The sequence below is a fragment of the Triturus cristatus genome, chromosome 4_1, assembly GCF_964204655.1.
Source record: "Triturus cristatus chromosome 4_1, aTriCri1.1, whole genome shotgun sequence".
Classification (NCBI taxonomy): Eukaryota; Metazoa; Chordata; class Amphibia; order Caudata; family Salamandridae; genus Triturus; species Triturus cristatus.
The window spans coordinates 202,740,313-202,760,901 of NC_140585.1; the positions used below are offsets into that span (position 1 = coordinate 202,740,313).

Genomic DNA, 20,589 nt, shown 5'->3' on the forward strand with positions numbered 1-20,589 from the left:
TCAGGAGACGCACATAGAGATCTCACAAAAATATTTATTGAAACAACTGGGGTATAAAGTACTGACTTGTACGACTCAGGGCACTAGAACACGCGGGGTTGCAATATTAGCACGTGGAAAAAAGATTACATTAAAAAATCGACAGGTAGATTGACATGGTCGCTGGGTTTTAGCGGAGTGCCAAATTCAAAATTTTAATTTTACTCTATGCTCTATCTATGCACCAACAGTTGATGACCCTGAAACTTTTATTCATATAAATTCTCAACTACCCAATTGGCGTCTCCCCATAATACTATGAGGCAATTTAAATATAAATGGCCTCAATGGGTTGTGGAAAGACAATCCTGCAAGATTTATTGGTAAAAAGAAGAAAGCCCATAGAGCGCTAATACAGCTCATGCAGGACAATGGGTTGATCGATATCTGGGAACATATAAACGGAGGGGGAGGCTGCACATACTATTCTGCCCCCCATAAAACTCTAGCCCGTCTAGATTATTTTTTGATTTCCCCCTCGATGATACCGATGGTGAAAATTAAAAAAATGCCTAGATTGATGTCAGATCACAACCCGCTCTCCATGGAGATCTCTATACCATACTCACAGAACAGTATAAATAGCTGGACCTTTGAAAGAGCTTTGCTACTGGATGTAAATTATGTTACTTACATGGAAATTTGGCTAAAAGAATTTCTGGAAAACAATAGGGGCACAGCATCACCGCAAATAGTATGGGATACTATGAAGGCAGGTATTAGGGGGGAAACCTTAAGTTACTCTCTTAGACGGAGTAAGCGGGAAAAAGAAACCTTAGAGAAAAAGATAAATCTAGTAGCAAAGCTAGAGGAAGAACTGGTAAGAAGTTTAAGAGAGAAAGAGGATGAGACAATAGCAATGCAAAAACTAGCCTTGGCTAAAGCAGCAGTGGGTGAAGTATATGCTGAAAAGGCAGCTGGTAAATATTTGGCCAGGAGGGAAGAGCAGCACGAATATAACGAACAGATAGGACGCATCCTAGCGATTAGAACCCGGCAGGCGGCCACTCAGGGGCAGATAACAGAAATGACTACAGAGGCAGGGACAATAGTAAAAACACCAAAGGAAATCTGTGCTGTATTTCAGAATTATTATAAGAAATTATACAGTCAGAATAATGGGGATCCAGATCTAGCGAAAATTGACGAATATTTAAACTCTGCCTCCCTAGATAAGCTCACAGAGGAGGATAATAACTCCCTCGAGATCAACTTTACCCCAGAAGAAGTACAAAGAGCTTTTAAGGATCTCCCATCAGGAAAAGCAGTGGGACCCAATTTTATACCGTTAGAATTCTATAAAAAGTTCTATTTAATCTTAGAAGCAGACATTAATCGACTCATGGTTTTAATACAGAATGGTGCTGCACCTCCGGAGTCTTGGGGAGAAGCTTTAATGGTGTTTCTAAAAAAGAATAAATGCCCTACGGATCCTGGGTCATATAGACCAATTAGCTTAATGAATAGTGACACTAAGGCCTATTCTAAAATCTTGGCTAACAGGCTGAGCTTGGTAATTGGTAAGATAGTCTCACCCTGGCAGCACAGGTTTATACCAGGGAGGGGCACTGCCGATCACATCAGAAAGGTCTTCGCGCTGCTGGATGGTACTAATGTCTCACGAGACCCTATGTCCTTAATATTGCTGGACGCTGAAAAAGCTTTCGATAGGGTCTCGTGAGACTTTCTTTGGGCAACAATGTATAAATATAATTTTGGGAAATTATGTGTAGGAGCATTAAAAGCCCTTTATAGAAGTCCGAGCATCAGTCTGAGAGTGGGAGGGGAGCTGAGCGAGGCAATAAAAATCGAGCGTGGAACTAGGCAAGGATGCCCCTGTTCCCCTCTACTATTCGCCTGTTATATAGACTCATTTATTAGACACATAGAAAAAAATAAAAACATTTGTCCAATAGTGCTGAATGGATATGAGACTAAAATATTGGGATACGCAGATGATTTAGCAATTACATCATCAATACCAATAATAGCGATAGGCGAAATCGAGAATGAGGCAAAAAAATATGGACCTCTATCAGGGTATAAATTAAATCAAGGAAAAACACAAATAGTTGTAAATCAATTTGCTCTGCTTGACGATGAGAGAGTTGTAGAGTCCGCAGTCTATTTGGGAGTTACTATAACATCTGTCCTATCTAAGGTTGTGGAGGAAAATCTGACCCCAGTAATCAAAAAGGCAAAATTAGACTTAGATAGGATGGACAATTTACGTTTAACAATCATCGGTCGCTGCAATGTTATAAAGATGGTGTTTTTGCCTAAAATTCTATATTTATTCCGTACAATTCCTTTATCATATTCTAACAAATGGTTTAAGGAAATAGAGGGGATTTGCAATCGCTTTATATGGGCTAAGGGCAGAACTCGTAGAGCCATAAAGAGGTTGGCACTCTCTAAAGACCGGAGGGGCCTTGCAGTACCTGACTTTAAGGCATATTATTTTGCGTCAGTCCTTCAGTATTGTAAAGGACTTCTCGGCGGAAATACGAAAGACATCTGGAGGGGTAGGGTTGGCATTCCGGATATGTATGAGCTCTTGGTTTTGGACTCTAATAATGAACTTCTCACATTCAAGGAACTAAACTACTATAAAAGAACAAAATGTAAGCTGTTGGGGGCGGTCATATCGGTTTGGTCAATGATTCGGAAGAAAATTAAATTAGGGAGAATGAACTTCTAAACCCCTTTATATATGAATGAACTCCTCTCAGAAGTATTCCATGATCAAGTGATGAGGCGCTGGGATAATCTTGGGGTTAATACAATCGGCGATATCACGGATCAGTCAGGGTTAATTTCATTTGAGAGGGCGCAACAGCTATATAACTTGGATCGGAGAGATTTTTTTAAATACTTACAGATAAGATCAGTATTGCAGAGGAAACAGGCAGGTAACTGTAAGTATGCTAGGGTAGATCTGATGGAAATTGTTCAAGATGATGAGGGATGTTCAATCTCTCAACTCTATGGTGCATTGTGCGAGTATAATGAGGATGATAGAGGAAAGGTATTTGATAAACGGAGAACTAAACTAGATTTAGCCGGGAATGAGGGCGAAAAATCACTTCAGCTTGGAAATTCTATCCTGAAGGTTGCAAACCTGCAAGCACAATACTTTAAGACTTTACATGAACTATATTATACACCACATAGAATAGCTCGTTGGGGTGGTACTATTGGGATCTTCTGCCCAAGATGTCAGAGTTTGGAGGCAGACACGATCCATATGTTTGCAGCATGCCCTAATTTAGATCCCTTTAAACTAGCTATGGAAAACTTCTTTAAGGATGAATTGGAGATTTCAATTAAATTAACTAATGAGATTATGGTTCTTGGAGTGGCAAAGGAGGGACAGGAGATACCCCATCAAGAATTTTTGTTTATTGCTATGACGCTGAGCCGGCTTTGTATCGCATCGGTATGGAAAGACTCTAATCCCCCTTGGCTTCAACAATGGCTCTCAAAATTATTAGCTATTTACACCTTAGAGAAATCTTTATATGAAAAAAAAGGAGCGAATGCAAGACAGCTTGGGAAACGGGTATGGGCCCCAGTTGAAAAATGGAAACTTAAACTAGATGGTTAATCTAAAGGGTGATAAGTACATGCTTACTCTGTTAGGACTAAAGCTGGGTTTTTTTTCCTTTTTTTTATTTTCTTTATTTTTTTTATTTTTTTCTCTTTCTCAGATTTATCAATTTTTTCATCTGTCAAGTAATTATAATTAAATTATGTATTGCATCATGTTGTTAAATTTAAGTGATTAAGCTGTAATTGAAGGATTTCTGTTGTATTAGATATCTATGCCAAAGCAATTAATTGTTTATACTTTATTTTTCTGATGATGAACAATAAAAATATATAAAAAAAAAAAAAGGAAATGTAACTGCTCATATATGCTGTGGACATACAAGGTGTGCTCACTGGAAATCTGTGGAAGTGTTCTGTATGGCACCATAAGAACTAGAAGGAAAGCATTGGATAGTATAGCAGAGCTATTGCCAGTATAGCACACAGAGTCTTTAATATATATATGATGAAGGAGAGCAAAGCAGCGCAGATGCTGTACATTATTGGGGGTAGGGACTAAATATGCCAAGACAATCAGAACAAGTGGTTTCTGGAAGAGCGGTATAAGTCTTGTTAGCATGGTGGGGCTGATTCTGCCAGAATCTCATGAGAGTATTATCTCAGGTGGAAAAGACATGGAAATGCTAGCAGTGGCTGTTATTGGCATTCGTTATTGGCATTAGGTTGCTGAGGGCATATGGTGATAAAAGATATTAAATCCCTCATGCACAGAACATGCATAGCAAGAGCAGCAGTGAACGTTTCCACTATACTGACAGACGAGCAACAGCAGTGGCAAAGCCAGGCTTTACTCACACAGAACAGCTATAGTACATCTATGTGTAGTACAAGCTACCATCTAAGACAAAGTGTAAACCCTTCAAATACCTGTAGTGCAATCTTTCCTCACATACAACAGGTACAGTATAGTAATGTACCAGTCAGGGATGCACATTTCACTCTTCTCTCATGAACAAGAACAGTACAGTCATCTGCAGTGTAAAGTTACCTAAGACACAGAGCAGGTACCATTCTGGCTTAAACAGAGCAGCTACTGTACAGGCATCCTCAGTACATGGTACACTGATACACATAGCAGGTACTGTTGCAAGAGTTTCTTACACTCAACCAACACTAACTGTGCCGAATATCCACAGTGCGTGTTCTCTGACACAGGTATAAAGCAAGTATGGTAGATGGTAGAAGCCTGTGCATGCTCATTTCACTGACAATGAAGAGGTAAAGTTAGTGAATGCTTGTCATGAGGAAAAACCTTTACAGTGCAAGTAATTACCAGCATCTGCAGTTCAAAAGCCACGCAAGCAGGTACACTACAATCATGCACAGTGCACCATCCCTTACACACAGAATGCATGTAGTAGGTGAAGCTTCCAGTTCTCACACAATGCATAACAATGGTGATGATTGCAAGATGCCAACAAACAAAGAGCTGGCATATTGTGAATATTTGTTGTGTGAGTATTTCTCAGCTCATAGACAGTGCTTAATTTTAGCCGGTGGTTTCAAGTGGGGGCCCACTAGCACTATTTCTTGAGGACTGGAACTTATTTTTCCTCAATAGCCATTGATACAGAACAAGAAAGTAAAAGGGAGAAAAGGTGTTGAGAAAGGGGAAGAGAATGATAAGAAAAGAGTGGCAACGTAAGAAAGCAGGGATGAAAAAGTGAGAGAAAGGGGCTGCAAGGGTATGGTTGGATGAAAGAGGCATGAGGTGGAATCACAATTATACAAGTTTGTTATTGGGCAATCTGTGGGTTTCAGAGAAAAATATGGTCATCAGCACATATTATTTTACAAAATAAACAGTTCTCAGACATAACATGCACATCAATGGTAGCAGGACAAACATCCGTTCCACAAACAGATTGGGTACAGCATTGATATTAATGAGGAATAAGATTACTAGGATTCCTCACAAATCTTAACAATCTTGTTCAGAAGAGCTAAAACTGCACTCAACTTACTACTTTAGGAACACTCCTGTGCTACCATGGCATCATAGCATTTATCCTCCACAATGAGGTCTGTTGCAAGAGCGATGTCTTCAGAGAAACCGTCTCCCTCCCGGGCAGCAATACTATGCGAGCATTTTCAAATCCACAAATTTTAGTCATCAAAAGTTTAAAATGTTCAAGGTAGCAAAAAAATGCCAACATTGGGAAAACCTACATTTTCTGAAATTCTCTCAAAACCAAGCGCTTTGCCTGCAAACATCAGTTGCAGTTTCTAGCAGACTTGGATTAATATCTCCCTTCCATTCTAGCACTCACAAACACTATTTGGATGTAAAAGTGCTTTATAGAAGGAGTTAAATAACAGTGAATTCACTTGTGGTCTGTTTTTGCCAAACTAAGGAGATACTGTGTAGTAGGTCACCAATATTTATCAGGCAATTCTCCACTCAAGAGTGTCCACGTTCTAGATATGAAGGCCTACATTCTACAGCACACTTAGAGAGAGGAAAACACCTCTAAGGATTGTTTTTGAGCAGGAGTTATCCATTCATGCGCAAAAATGATCCTGCGTGCAACGCAGGCACCCTTGCACCATGATTTAGTACCAACAAGGGTACGTGCATTGACGCTAAGCAGTTCATAGTGTGGCAGCACAGGCAGAGAGCAGCTATGCCCCATATCTTGGTAGATATAGTACATTCCTACCCTCTCCATTTCACACAGCAGTGCAAGTTGTCTTGCTACGTTGTGCTGTGTCGAATATTGAAATATCTGCCCTGAAATTTCTAGCACTGCAGTCACATTACTGCTTAAGACTTACACATTTGTACATTATGTGTGTTCAAAATTACAACATCTGTCACCTCACAACTTTGTGCATGTAAAACAAAATAAAAAGCCAGCTAATTCAGCATCTTGTTGCAAAGAAAAAACTAAACTAGCTCCAACTCTCTAGTCTCCCCCTCATGAAGAAAAGCCTTATCTTGAGCTCCATTGCAATGCATCCCCTTCCCAGACACAGCTGAACCTCCTTGCCACACAATGTCCCATTGCCCCATACAGTGCCCTTGTTCCAGAATGCAAGGATCAGTAACAGTTTAACTCCCTGCTCAATGAGCAAATGTCTTACCTGGAAAAGCAGGGTCAGCAAGCTTCACTGGTAATAACTAACTGTAGGCAAAAACAGCAGTTGAATTTCAGTGATCTTCTAGTCTCCTTATATTAGCAGGCGTATGCAAATAATTAAAAGCACTTTCTGGTTCCCAGAATAGTTCCTTTGTGTAAACTTAATAGACTGGTTCTCCCTTCTTGGTTGCATGCAAAGATATCAGTGCATTTCCTGCTTGACGACTTTTATCTTATCTAGGTTCTCTCATGAACGTTCCCATTGTGCCATTGCCATCACAAAGCTGGCACAAATGGCCTACTTCCCTGAATGACAAGAATAGCTTTATTTTTTATTTTTTACAGGACTGATGGTGCCATTTTGCAGTGACCCTTCTCACCATGTCTTAGGAATCACAGCTTTATCACTAATTTTGTCTACCATGTACATCAAGTACTTTTTAAACACATTTCTTCACAAATAGTAACATCTTCAATCACCTTATTATTAGTTTGACACTGAACATAATATATAGACCCGATGGTATTAATATATAAAGCAGGTTATTTGTAATCAGAAGCAGCATGAGAACGGGGAATCTGGAGATCTTGCTAAAAGCAGTGATGGTTATCCATAATAGCCCTGTGTCTTCAACAGCATCACTACTCAAACCCCTGCTGATTGCCTGTCAGCAAGGATAAGACATTGTGATCTTGACAACTCATATTCGGTTGTGCATTAGAGTATGAGAGTTTTTCCCTCCAAGCCTTCCTGCACAGTCAGAAAGGGTCAACTAATCTTGTTGCCAATACTCAGACCCAAACATTACATAAATGACTTCAATATATGTCTGTCCACTGCAGCACTACTTTACTTGAACATATACTGTGCTGGAAGGTAAAATGCTTGCATTTATTGTATACACATCAATGTTAGGCTTTGCTTGATTTGAACATGCAACACAACCCGATGGCCTGTGCTAACAGTTTTGTTTCTTTAAACTTTATTTTCATGTTGATTAATTTAACAGTCAGGCAATGGAGAATGACATCCTTGGCACAGATGAGGTGCAATGAACAAATAGAAAAGCAGTACTGGTCATGACTAGCATGGTGGTGTGTAAAAATGAATACATAGTGCATTGGTGTGTTTGTATTAATCGATGCAGATGTTCCTACAAAAATATTTATGGTTACTCCACGGTTGTCCACAGGGGTTGGAATTAGGTGTTTATTTGCATAGCAGCATGTTATATGAAATGGGAGCCAATGCCCTAGGACAACTCTATTGTCTGCTCACACAAGCACTATCATTTCCAGACAATTATCAAACAAACAAGGCTGATACATGGGCCTAATCAGACAACAACATGCATCACCTTGTGTTCATCCATATCATTCTGTACAAGCACTAGGTATTCCTGATAGGGGCCTTATATATCTTTGGGGCAGTCACATGCTGGAATAAGGTCATGGTATGTGTCTGATTGGATATTACAGTAGGTCATATCACTGTGCCACTCCGACACAGTAGATAGAGGGCGCTTCATCCAGCGCATTCCTATTCTGCATCATGCCAGTAGAAACTTATAGCCACAAACCATCAGTAGCCCTTCGGGATTTCTCCATTATAGCCCAGGGGGACTATTAGGTGTGTACGGGGGACTGGCTCTCCTGTGATCTCCTCCAGGATTGTAAGTATCTCAAGCCAAAAGTGTTTCACTCTGGGGCAGTGCCATGCTACGTTAGCAAAATCAGCCTTGTCTGTACCGCAACGCAAGCAGTGTGGCATCACCGTGTAAGCCATAGCAGCAGAATTGGGCCGGGTGGAATATATACAGTTGAGGTATTTGAAGTGCACTAGAGGATGGCGACCATTCCAGTAGGCCTATTGTGCATCACTAATGTTTATGCCTTCTTGCCAAGTGCTGTGAGCCTTGGCTCAACTAGCCGCCGGACCTCCTGAGAGAAGGCATATAGTGTTGCCTGTAAAATGTATGTGAGAGCTGGTAGCTCCATGGTTCTGCCAGTGTATTAACTAACAAGGTCCTCAATAAATGATGAGCTCAATAGAAATGTAACTCACACATGTAGTAGGAGCAGTGCACTGGGTGCTGACCTGGGCATAGAAATTAGGGGCATATTAACAAGGAACAGGGAAAATTAACGCTAAGGGCGCTTAGAGTAAATTTTTTTAACGCCCGGATAATATTGACTGGTTATCGCGTTATTAACAACGCTAACCGCCTAGGCGATAAAAAATCCAGCGACAGTGGCATTTTGGGAGGTTATCGCTGGTAGTGCAGTGATAAAACTACAAGGATAGGGATATCCTTGTTGATAGCCCATGGCGGATTTAGCCATGTAATCCATCTCCCATTGGATTACATGTCTAAATCTGAAAATTAACAGACATAAAAGAGCAGTGTTAACCGTGGTTAGCGCTGCTTTTTTTTGTCTAAAACAGGGTTAGCGTGAAGCTTGATAATAAGAGAAATGTCGGTTTGCGACATTTCTCCTATTATTTTGCTCTGGAACGCCCACTTTGCATCTCATTAGAAATGCAAAGGGAAGCGTAGTGAAAAAGGGTGCGATTTTGCATGTTAGCACCCTGTTGTTGATAGGGCGATATTTTTATTTTTAAAGCCAAAAAAGCGGAGATTAAGCCCTTGTTAATATGCTCCTTAGTTCTCAAAAATATCTCCCATGCACCCTATCCCTATCCCGAGGCCACAGAGTGCTGCTGTAGATGCTTATTCCTGACCCAATGAGAACCCTGTGCACCACTCCAATGGGAGCCTAGGGGAGTATAGTAAGGATCCAGGGTGAAGGTCCAACATCTTCTTCCAGAGGCATTGTACATTGTACAGTGCCTAAAAGGTCAAGAACATTTAAACAACATAATGGCCTTCTGAACAAGAATTGGGCTAGTGACAAGGGAGAGGCAGCATCTCTATCCTGCCATAGATAGGTCAGGTCTACCGGGCCATGGAACCAATATAGTGCTAACATGCATTGCGCCGGTCTAAAATAAGCCTCAAGATCTTGGGCATTAAGTCTCCCCATTTCATATGAAAGAGTGAGTGTGTCCTTGTTGTGACAGGTATGAACCTCCATACAGAGCTCCCCATGAGGTGTGCAGGCCAGCCACTGAGTCACTCAGACTCACAAAGAAACAGTACATTGGTAATGATAAAAACAAAGATGTTCACGGCATTGGGGAGGGGATGTGGTACAGGTGCCAATGGCAGCCCTGCGTGATGTGAGCGAGAATATGCCGGCCGATTTCAGAGCAAATAAATCTCTGGATCTGGATCTTGATGTATGAAATTTGAAAACTGAAGCTTAAATCTATCGCAAACTTTTTCTTCTCTGAGATGGACATTTTCCTTGGTGCACTACGGACGGAAGCATATCCGATTCTCTGATCACCTGTCACCCGCCCGCTACCCGATGTACAGTTCAGGACTCGGACTCAGGCATGAAATTGGATATGGATTAACTGGTGAGGAGCGGGGGCGCAGTGCAGCATTTGTCGGTGTTTGCTGAAGTTTGGTGGCAGGCTTTTTATTTTTTTTATTTTTACGGCGATGCTCAGGGGATATTGTATAATGCTTCTTGCTCTGTCACTATGCAAAGCGGCAAATAAATGAGAAACGAGGAGAGAGGTTGCTTCTTACTCCGTTTTGAGAGTATTGTGCAACGTGCAGCAAAAGACGATAAAGAAAAGACTATTAATTCTTTAAAGTTCACAGTCTGACACAGAGAGCTTGACCAATACTTAAATGTGTCATAAACAATCAGTTACAGCTCGTAACTTACAATTAAAACACAGACGCTGAAGTTAAAAGCCAAGCTCTCTGCTCACCCCCGTTTGACTTCGCTGCTTGGCTCAAGTGGTTCAGAGTCTGCTGGGAAAGGGAGGCTCTGCTTTCAGCCTCGTCTCCATGGTCAATCACCTGTCTAGAGATTTCCACGGAGCTTTTAAGTGGTGGGATGCTAAAAAAACGGCCACTACTTTTAAAGAGATACAACCTACAATGCTAGGGGGGCCTCAGTGGAAAATCCAGGTGCAGAGCATTAGGTGCCTAAGGGTGTTCGGACAGAAGCGGACGGTGGGGAGGGACACCAAAATTGCCGTGTTATATGCCACGAGGCCCGCAGTCGGGATTAAGGCGACTATTAAGCGTGTACAAGGCATTAGGTGGCGGGCACAAACGAAATGGACAAAACAGACTAATCAAAATCTCGAGGGCACTACAAGCAGAATCAAGCCTATGCCTATGCCTATGTGTAATGGTAACGACAAAATACAGGAGCGGCATATTACACTGTGCATCCGGAGTGAGTCAGCCGTATTCAACCCGACATATCCAGGGCAGGTATCAACCACTTTGCAATCAGCTCAGAATATTGCAAGCAAGGAGAGCGAGAAGTCCGAGAAGACCGGGCACGCTACAAGGCGAGAAGAGACAGGGACTGAGGTAGGGAAAATGAATGAGACCGCCACAGAGAAAGTGGGGAATGAACTAAGGGAGTTACGGGATCAAAATGTGGTGCATGACCTATCTATGGTGCGATTGAACACCCCGGGGGGGATGAGCGCCGAAGGGGCAGAGGAACTTGAAGTCGAAGCTGAGCCTAATGATAAAATTCAAGATGAATTAGAGGCAGATAATATGGATGATGCTAATATAAATATGAATGTTCACATATCTAAGCAAACGCAGCCATTGCAGCCAATGCAGCAACGACGAGAGACTAGAGGAACTAAAGCCAAAGAAGTCAAAAACAAAGACCAAGTACAAGACAGGGATAAAGACAAAGGGAAAGATAGAGAAAAGGACAAGGCAAAGGAGAAGGAGAAGGAGAAGGAGAAGAAGGAGAAAGGCAACAAGAGAGGCCCAGAGAAAGAGAAGAATAAAGAGAAAGAGATAGATAAGGATAAATTATTAATGATGAGCTGCAGAGAGCAACAGGGGGACTATGAAAAACCTAAAGGCTATAAATACGCAGCCAATACTGCAGGATTAGAGAAAAAGAAAGAAAAAAGCAAGGAGCGATATAAGGAAAAGGAGAAGGATATTGAAGATACAGAAGAGATGGAACTATTGATGAAAAAAGCAAAACGGTTACAAGCCATTAAAGATCTGAAAGCAAATGCAAAAGCGACTTCGACAGGGCAGCCAACTACTTTGCAGCCAAGCATACGGAATATCTTTAGCCCACTACCCAAAGGGTCAAGCAGTGTACTAACAGTCCAAGAATCAACGATACAGAATGGAGGAAATCAAAAACATACTCTGGGGATGAACACTCATGGAATTCTGAATTCCCCCTCAGATACAGGGCCTTCACCGGAAACAGCGTTATACTTACCATCACATTCAGAAGAATCTGACGCAGATATTTATGAAACGGGTATTTCGACTTCCAGTGACAAAAGCGAAATTAACAAAGGCCAAGACCAAGATCAAGGTGTCTCAACTCAAGATATATCCAGCTGTTCGGGTATAAGGAAATCGAGCGATCCTGGGCAAGGAAGTACGCCAAGGAAAAAACTTGAAACAAGAAAAATAAGGAATAAAAGACTAAATAAATCTACCTACGAAGAAACGATCGATCAAGGAAGCGATCCTGAACCTAGTAATACTTGGAAAACCGCAAAACCCCAAAAATCAAAGGAAAAAATAGCGGCCCAAGAAAACGGTGTGGACTCAACTGGGGTCATCACTGAATATGATGTAGCAGCAGACACAGACGAGCCATCTCTGAGAGATATATTAAGCTCAATTAGGAAACTTCATAAAGATGTTAAAACGGATACTCAAAGAAATCATTTAGCTATCCAAAAGTTACAAGGTGCTGTAAATAAGGTGGGCAGCACATGTCTAGAGATTTCTGAAAGAATGGTGTCAGTTGAAACACGAATTGACCACCTGGAAAATGATGTTGTTTATCTACAAAGGCAAGAAAAGAAGCAAGAAGGCATTATACAGGACTTACTGACAAAGGTTGAGGATCAGGAGAACAGATCAAGAAGAAATAACTTGCGATTTTTAGGGCTTCCTGAGGGCGTTGAAGACAATGACCCAAGGGGGTATGTAATTAGACTTCTTAAATCAGCCCTCCCTGAATTGAAAAACTGGGAACTAGAGAGAGAAGTCCAACGAGCCCATCGGTTCCCCCTTACTCAATCCAGGAAAACACAGAATCAATCTAAATTTCCAAGGGCAATGCTGGTGTTCTTTGGAAATGTTTTACTCCGAGAATCTATCTATGACTTAGCACGCCCTACAAGCAAGAGAGAATACAATGGCACTATCTTTTTTGTTCGACCAGATTTTGCTCATGCGACTGTTGAAAGGAGGTGGAGGCTGAGGCAGCTTTTTTCCCCTTTTGAGCAAATTGGCGCAAAGGTTTTCCTACAGAACCCTGCCAGATTGAAGATAATTTTAAGGGGCTCAACCCGCAGCTTTACGAGCGAAATACAGGCCGAACAATATCTTAAAGAAATCTCAGAGACTGTAAAGAAGAATGCCGGTAAATGATCAAGAGGAAAAAAAAAAAAAGAAAAAAAATACACACAGGGCTGGAGGGGCAGGTGCACTGAGGCGCCGTGATCAATCGACGCCCACACCTGGACCCGATTGGATCCAGGATGCCTCAAGGGGGGATGCTTCAAGGGGTGGTAATGGAGGGGGAGGGGTGGGTGGGTCTCCGGGGGAGAAAAGGGGGGTAAAATCATCATCAGAGAAAGAAAGGGAACAGAAATGGAGGGAAAAAAAGAAAAATGATGCGCATAGTCACAATTAATGTATGTGGTTTAAATGATGCAAGAAAAAGAAGGGATTTGAAAGAATATTTCAGAACACTGCAAGCTGATTTAATCTGTGTTCAGGAGACGCACATAGAGATCTCGCAAAAATATTTATTGAAACAACTGGGGTATAAAGTACTGACTTGTACGACTCAGGGCACTAGAACACGCGGGGTTGCAATATTAGCACGTGGAAAAAAGATTACATTAAAAAAACAACAGGTAGATAGACATGGTCGCTGGGTTTTAGCGGAGTGCCAAATTCAAAATTTTAATTTTACTCTATGCTCTATCTATGCACCAACAGTTGATGACCCTGAAACTTTTATTCATATAAATTCTCAACTACCCAATTGGCCTCTCCCCATAATACTATGTGGCGATTTAAATATAAATGGCCTCAATGGGTTGTGGAAAGACAATCCTGCAAGATTTATTGGTAAAAAGAAGAAAGCCCATAGAGCGCTAATACAGCTCATGCAGGACAATGGGTTGATCGATATCTGGGAACATATAAACGGAGGGGGAGGCTGCACATACTATTCTGCCCCCCATAAAACTCTAGCCCGGCTAGATTATTTTTTGATTTCCCCCTCGATGATACCGACGGTGAAAATTTAAAAAATGCCTAGATTGATGTCAGATCACAACCCGCTCTCCATGGAGATCTCTATACCATACTCACAGAACAGTATAAATAGCTGGACCTTTGAAAGAGCTTTGCTACTGGATGTAAATTATGTTACTTACATGGAAATTTGGCTAAAAGAATTTCTGGAAAACAATAGGGGCACAGCATCACCGCAAATAGTATGGGATACTATGAAGGCAGGTATTAGGGGGGAAACCTTAAGTTACTCTCTTAGACGGAGTAAGCGGGAAAAAGAAACCTTAGAGAAAAAGATAAATCTAGTAGCAAAGCTAGAGGAAGAACTGGTAAGAAGTTTAAGAGAGAAAGAGGATGAGACAATAGCAATGCAAAAACTAGCCTTGGCTAAAGCAGCAGTGGGTGAAGTATATGCTGAAAAGGCAGCTGGTAAATATTTGGCCAGGAGGGAAGAGCAGCACGAATATAACGAACAGATAGGACGCATCCTAGCGATTAGAACCCGGCAGGCGGCCACTCAGGGGCAGATAACAGAAATGACTACGGAGGCAGGGTCAATAGTAAAAACACCAAAGGAAATCTGTGCTGTATTTCAGAATTATTATAAGAAATTATACAGTCAGAATAATGGGGATCCAGATCTAGCGAAAATTGACGAATATTTAAACTCTGCCTCCCTAGATAAGCTCACAGAGGAGGATAATAACTCCCTCGAGATCAACTTTACCCCAGAAGAAGTACAAAGAGCTTTTAAGGATCTCCCATCAGGAAAAGCAGTGGGACCCAATTTTATACCGTTAGAATTCTATAAAAAGTTCTATTTAATCTTAGAAGCAGACATTAATCGACTCATGGTTTTAATACAGAATGGTGCTGCACCTCCGGAGTCTTGGGGAGAAGCTTTAATGGTGTTTCTAAAAAAGAATAAATGCCCTACGGATCCTGGGTCATATAGACCAATTAGCTTAATGAATAGTGACACTAAGGCCTATTCTAAAATCTTGGCTAACAGGCTGAGCTTGGTAATTGGTAAGATAGTCTCACCCTGGCAGCACGGGTTTATACCAGGGAGGGGCACTGCCGATCACATCAGAAGGGTCTTCGCGCTGCTGGATGGTACTAATGTCTCACGAGACCCTATGTCCTTAATATTGCTGGACGCTGAAAAAGCTTTCGATAGGGTCTCGTGAGACTTTCTTTGGGCAACAATGTATAAATATAATTTTGGGAAATTATGTGTAGGAGCATTAAAAGCCCTTTATAGAAGTCCGAGCATCAGTCTGAGAGTGGAAGGGGAGCTGAGCGAGGCAATAAAAATCGAGCGTGGAACTAGGCAAGGATGCCCCTGTTCCCCTCTACTATTCGCCTGTTATATAGACTCATTTATTAGACACATAGAAAAAAATAAAAACATTTGTCCAATAGTGCTGAATGGATATGAGACTAAAATATTGGGATACGCAGATGATTTAGCAATTACATCATCAATACCAATAATAGCGATAGGGGAAATCGAGAATGAGGCAAAAAAATATGGACCTCTATCAGGGTATAAATTAAATCAAGGAAAAACACAAATAGTTGTAAATCAATTTGCTCCGCTTAACGATGAGAGAGTTGTAGAGTCCGCGGTCTATTTGGGAGTTACTATAACATCTGACCTATCTAAGGTTGTGGAGGAAAATCTGACCCCAGTAATCAAAAAGGCAAAATTAGACTTAGATAGGATGGACAATTTACGTTTAACAATCATCGGTCGCTGCAATGTTATAAAGATGGTGTTTTTGCCTAAAATTCTATATTTATTCCGTACAATTCCTTTATCATATTCTAACAAATGGTTTAAGGAAATAGAGGGGATTTGTAATCGCTTTATATGGGCTAAGGGCAGAACTCGTAGAGCCATAAAGAGGTTGGCACTCTCTAAAGACCGGGGGAGCCTTGCAGTACCTGACTTTAAGGCATATTATTTTGCGTCAGTCCTTCAGTATTGTAAAGGACTTCTCGGCGGAAATACGGAAGACATCTGGAGGGGTAGGGTTGGCATTCCGGATATATATGAGCTCTTGGTTTTGGACTCTAATAAGGGACTTCTCACATTCAAGGAACTAAACTACTATAAAAGAACAAAATTTAAGCTGTTGGGGGCGGTCATATCGGTTTGGTCAATGATTCGGAAGAAAATTAAATTAGGGAGAATGAACTTCTATACCCCTTTATATATGAATGAACTCCTCTCATAAGTATTCCATGATCAAGTGATGAGGCGCTGGGATAATCTTGGGGTTAATACAATCGGCGATATCACGGATCAGTCAGGGTTAATTTCATTTAAGAGGGCGCAACAGCTATATAACTTGGATCGGAGAGATTTTTTTAAATACTTACAGATAAGATCAGTATTGCAGAGGAAACAGGCAGGTAACTGTAAGTATGCTAGGGTAGATCTGATGGAAATTGTTCAAGATGATGAGGGATGTTCAATCTCTCAACTCTATGGTGCATTGTGCGAGTATAATGAGGATGATAGAGGAAAGGTATTTGATAAATGGAGAACTAAACTAGATTTAGCCGGGAATGAGGGCGAAAAATCACTTTGGCTTGGAAATTCTATCCTGAAGGTTGCAAACCTGCAAGCACAATACTTTAAGACTTTACATGAACTATATTATACACCACATAGAATAGCTCGTTGGGGTGGTACTATTGGGATCTTCTGCCCAAGATGTCAGAGTTTGGAGGCAGACACGATCCATATGTTTGCAGCATGCCCTAATTTAGATCCCTTTAAACTAGCTATGGAAAACTTCTTTAAAGATGAATTGGAGATTTCAATTAAATTAACTAATGAGATTATGGTTCTTGGAGTGGCAAAGGAGGGACGGGAGATACCCCATCAAGAATTTTTGTTTATTGCTATGACGCTGAGCCGGCTTTGTATCGCAACGGTATGGAAAGACTCTAATCCCCCTTCGCTTCAACAATGGCTCTCAAAATTATTAGCTATTTACACCTTAGAGAAATCTTTATATGAAAAAAAAGGAGCGAATGCAAGACAGCTTGGGAAACGGGTATGGGCCCCAGTTGAAAAATGGAAACTTAAACTAGATGGTTAATCTAAAGGGTGATAAGTACATGCTTACTCTGTTAGGACTAAAGCTGTTTTTTTTTTCCTTTTTTTTATTTTTTTATTTTTTTGTTTTTTTTCTCTTTCTCAGATTTATCAATTTTTTCATCTTTCAAGTAATTATAATTAAATTATGTATTGCATCATGTTGTTAAATTTAAGTGATTAAGCTATAATTGAAGGATTTCTGTTGTATTAGATATCTATGTCAAAGCAATTAATTGTTTATACTTTATTTTTCTGATGAGGAACAATAAAAATATTTTAAAAAAAAAAAGGAAATGTAACTGCTCATATAAGCTGTGGACATACAAGGTGTGCTCACTGGAAATCTGTGGAAGTGTTCTGTATGGCACCATAAGAACTAGAAGGAAAGCATTGGATAGTATAGCAGAGCTATTGCCAGTATAGCACACAGAGTCTTTAATATATATATGATGAAGGAGAGCAAAGCAGCGCAGATGCTGTACATTATTGGGGGTAGGGACTAAATATGCCAAGACAATCAGAACAAGTGGTTTCTGGAAGAGCGATATAAGTCTTGTTAGCATGGTGGGGCTGATTCTGCCAGAATCTCATGAGAGTATTATCTCAGGTGGAAAAGACATGGAAATGCTAGCAGTGGCTGTTATTGGCATTCGTTATTGGCATTAGGTTGCTGAGGGCATATGGTGATAAAAGATATTAAATCCCTCATGCACAGAACATGCACAGCAAGAGCAACAGTGAACGTTTCCACTATACTGACAGACGAGCAACAGCAGTGGCAAAGCCAGGCTTTACTCACACAGAACAGCTATAGTACATCTATGTGTAGTACAAGCTACCATCTAAGACAAAGTGTAAACCCTTCAAATACCTGTAGTGCAATCTTTCCTCACATACAACAGGTACAGTATAGTAATGTACCAGTCAGGGATGCACATTTCACTCTTCTCTCATGAGCAAGAACAGTACAGTCATCTGCAGTGTAAAGTTACCTAAGACACAGAGCAGGTACCATTCTGGCTTAAACAGAGCAGCTACTGTACAGGCATCCTCAGTACATGGTACACTGATACACATAGCAGGTACTGTTGCAAGAGTTTCTTACACTCAACCAACACTAACTGTGCCAAATATCCACAGTGCGTGTTCTCTGACACAGGTATAAAGCAAGTATGGTAGATGGTAGAAGCCTGTGCATGCTCATTTCACTGACAATGAAGAGGTAAAGTTAGTGAATGCTTGTCATGAGGAAAAACCTTTACAGTGCAAGTAATTACCAGCATCTGCAGTTCAAAAGCCACGCAAGCAGGTACACTACAATCATGCACAGTGCACCATCCCTTACACACAGAATGCATGTAGTAGGTGAAGCTTCCAGTTCTCACACAATGCATAACAATGGTGATGATTGCAAGATGCCAACAAACAAAGAGCTGGCATATTGTGAATATTTGTTGTGTGAGTATTTCTCAGCTCATAGACAGTGCTTAATTTTAGCCGGTGGTTTCAAGTGGGGGCCCACTAGCACTATTTCTTGAGGACTGGAACTTATTTTTCCTCAATAGCCATTGATACAGAACAAGAAAGTAAAAGGGAGAAAAGGTGTTGAGAAAGGGGAAGAGAATGATAAGAAAAGAGTGGCAACGTAAGAAAGCAGGGATGAAAAAGTGAGAGAAAGGGTCTGCAAGTGTATGGTTGGATGAAAGAGGCATGAGGTGGAATCACAATTATACAAGTTTGTTATTGGGCAATTTGTGGGTTTCAGAGAAAAATATGGTCATCAGCACATATTATTTTACAAAATAAACAGTTCTCAGACATAACATGCACATCAATGGTAGCAGGACAAACATCCGTTCCACAAACAGATTGGGTACAGCATTGATATTAATGAGGAATAAGATTACTAGGATTCCTCACAAATCTTAACAATCTTGTTCAGCAGAGCTAAAACTGCACTCAACTTACTACTTTAGGAACACTCCTGTGCTGCCATGGCATCATAGCATTTATCCTCCACAATGAGGTCTGTTGCAAGAGCGATGTCTTCAGAGAAACCGTCTCCCTTCTGGGCAGCAATACTATGCGAGCATTTTCAAATCCACAAATTTTAGTCATCAAAAGTTTAAAATGTTCAAGGTAGCAAAAAAATGCCAACATTGGGAAAACCTACATTTTCTGAAATTCTCTCAAAACCAAGCGCTTTGCCTGCAAACATCAGTTGCAGTTTCTAGCAGACTTGGATTAATATCTCCCTTCCATTCTAGCACTCACAAACACTATTTGGATGTAAAAGTGCTTTATAGAAGGAGTTAAATAACAGTGAATTCACTTGTGGTCTGTTTTTGCCAAACCAAGGAGATACTGTGTAGTAGGTCACCAATATTTATCAGGCAATTCTCCACTCAAGAGTGTCCACGTTCTACATATGAAGGCCTACATTCTGCAGCACACTTAGAGAGAGGAAAACACCTCTATGGATTGTTTTTGAGAAGGAGTTATCCCTTCATGTGCAAAAATGATCCTGCGTGCAACGCAGGCACCCTTGCACCATGATTTAGTACCAACAAGGGTACGTGCATTGACGCTAAGCAGGTCATAGTGTGGCAGCACAGGCAGAGAGCAGCTATGCCCCATATCTTGGTAGATATAGTACATTCCTACCCTATCCATTTCACACAGCAGAGCAAGTTGTCTTGCTACATTGTGCTGTGTCGAATATTGAAATATCTGCCCTGAAATTTCCAGCACCGCAGTCACATTACTGCTTAAGACTTACACATTTGTACATTATGTGTGTTCAAAATTACAACATCTGTCACCTCACAACTTTGTGTATGTAAAACAAAATAAAAAGCCAGCTAATTCAGCATCTTGTTGCAAAGGAAAAACTAAACTAGCTCCAACTCTCTAGTCTCCCCCTCACGAAGAAGAGCCTTATCCTGAGCTCCCCTGCAATGCATCCTCTTCCCACACACAGCTGAACCTCCTTGCCCCCCAAGTCCCATTTCCCCATACAGTGCCCTTGTTGCTGAATGCAAGGATTAGTAACAGTTTAACTCCCTGCTCAATGAGCAAATGTCTTACCTGGAAAAGCAGGGTCAGCAAGCTTTACTGGTAATAACTGACTGTAGGCAAAAACAGCAGTTGAATTTCAGTGATCTTCTAGTCTCCTTATATTAGCAGGCGTATGCAAATAATTAAAAGCACTTTCTGGTTCCCAGAATAGTTCCTTTGTGTAAACTTAATAGACTGGTTCTCCCTTCTTGGTTGCATGCAAAGATATCAGTGCATTTCCTGCTTGACGACTTTTATCTTATCTAGGTTCTCTCATGAA

General features: G+C 40.9%; 1 protein-coding gene across 2 annotated transcripts in view; it reads right to left on the reverse strand.

The window, feature by feature from the left end:
- Window positions 1–20,386, reverse strand: part of LOC146854038 (galactose-specific lectin nattectin-like) — a 167,673-nt gene extending 147,287 nt beyond the window's left edge. Inside the window, exon 1 of one of the 2 annotated variants that reach the window (XM_085650485.1) lies at window positions 20,340–20,386. The gene's annotated coding sequence lies outside the window, so the exon portion shown is untranslated. Of the gene's footprint in view, window positions 1–6,735; window positions 6,745–20,339 lie in introns of those variants that run through there. The other variant, XM_085650486.1, reaches the window with a different exon arrangement.
- Window positions 20,387–20,589: the final 203 nt, after the last annotated feature.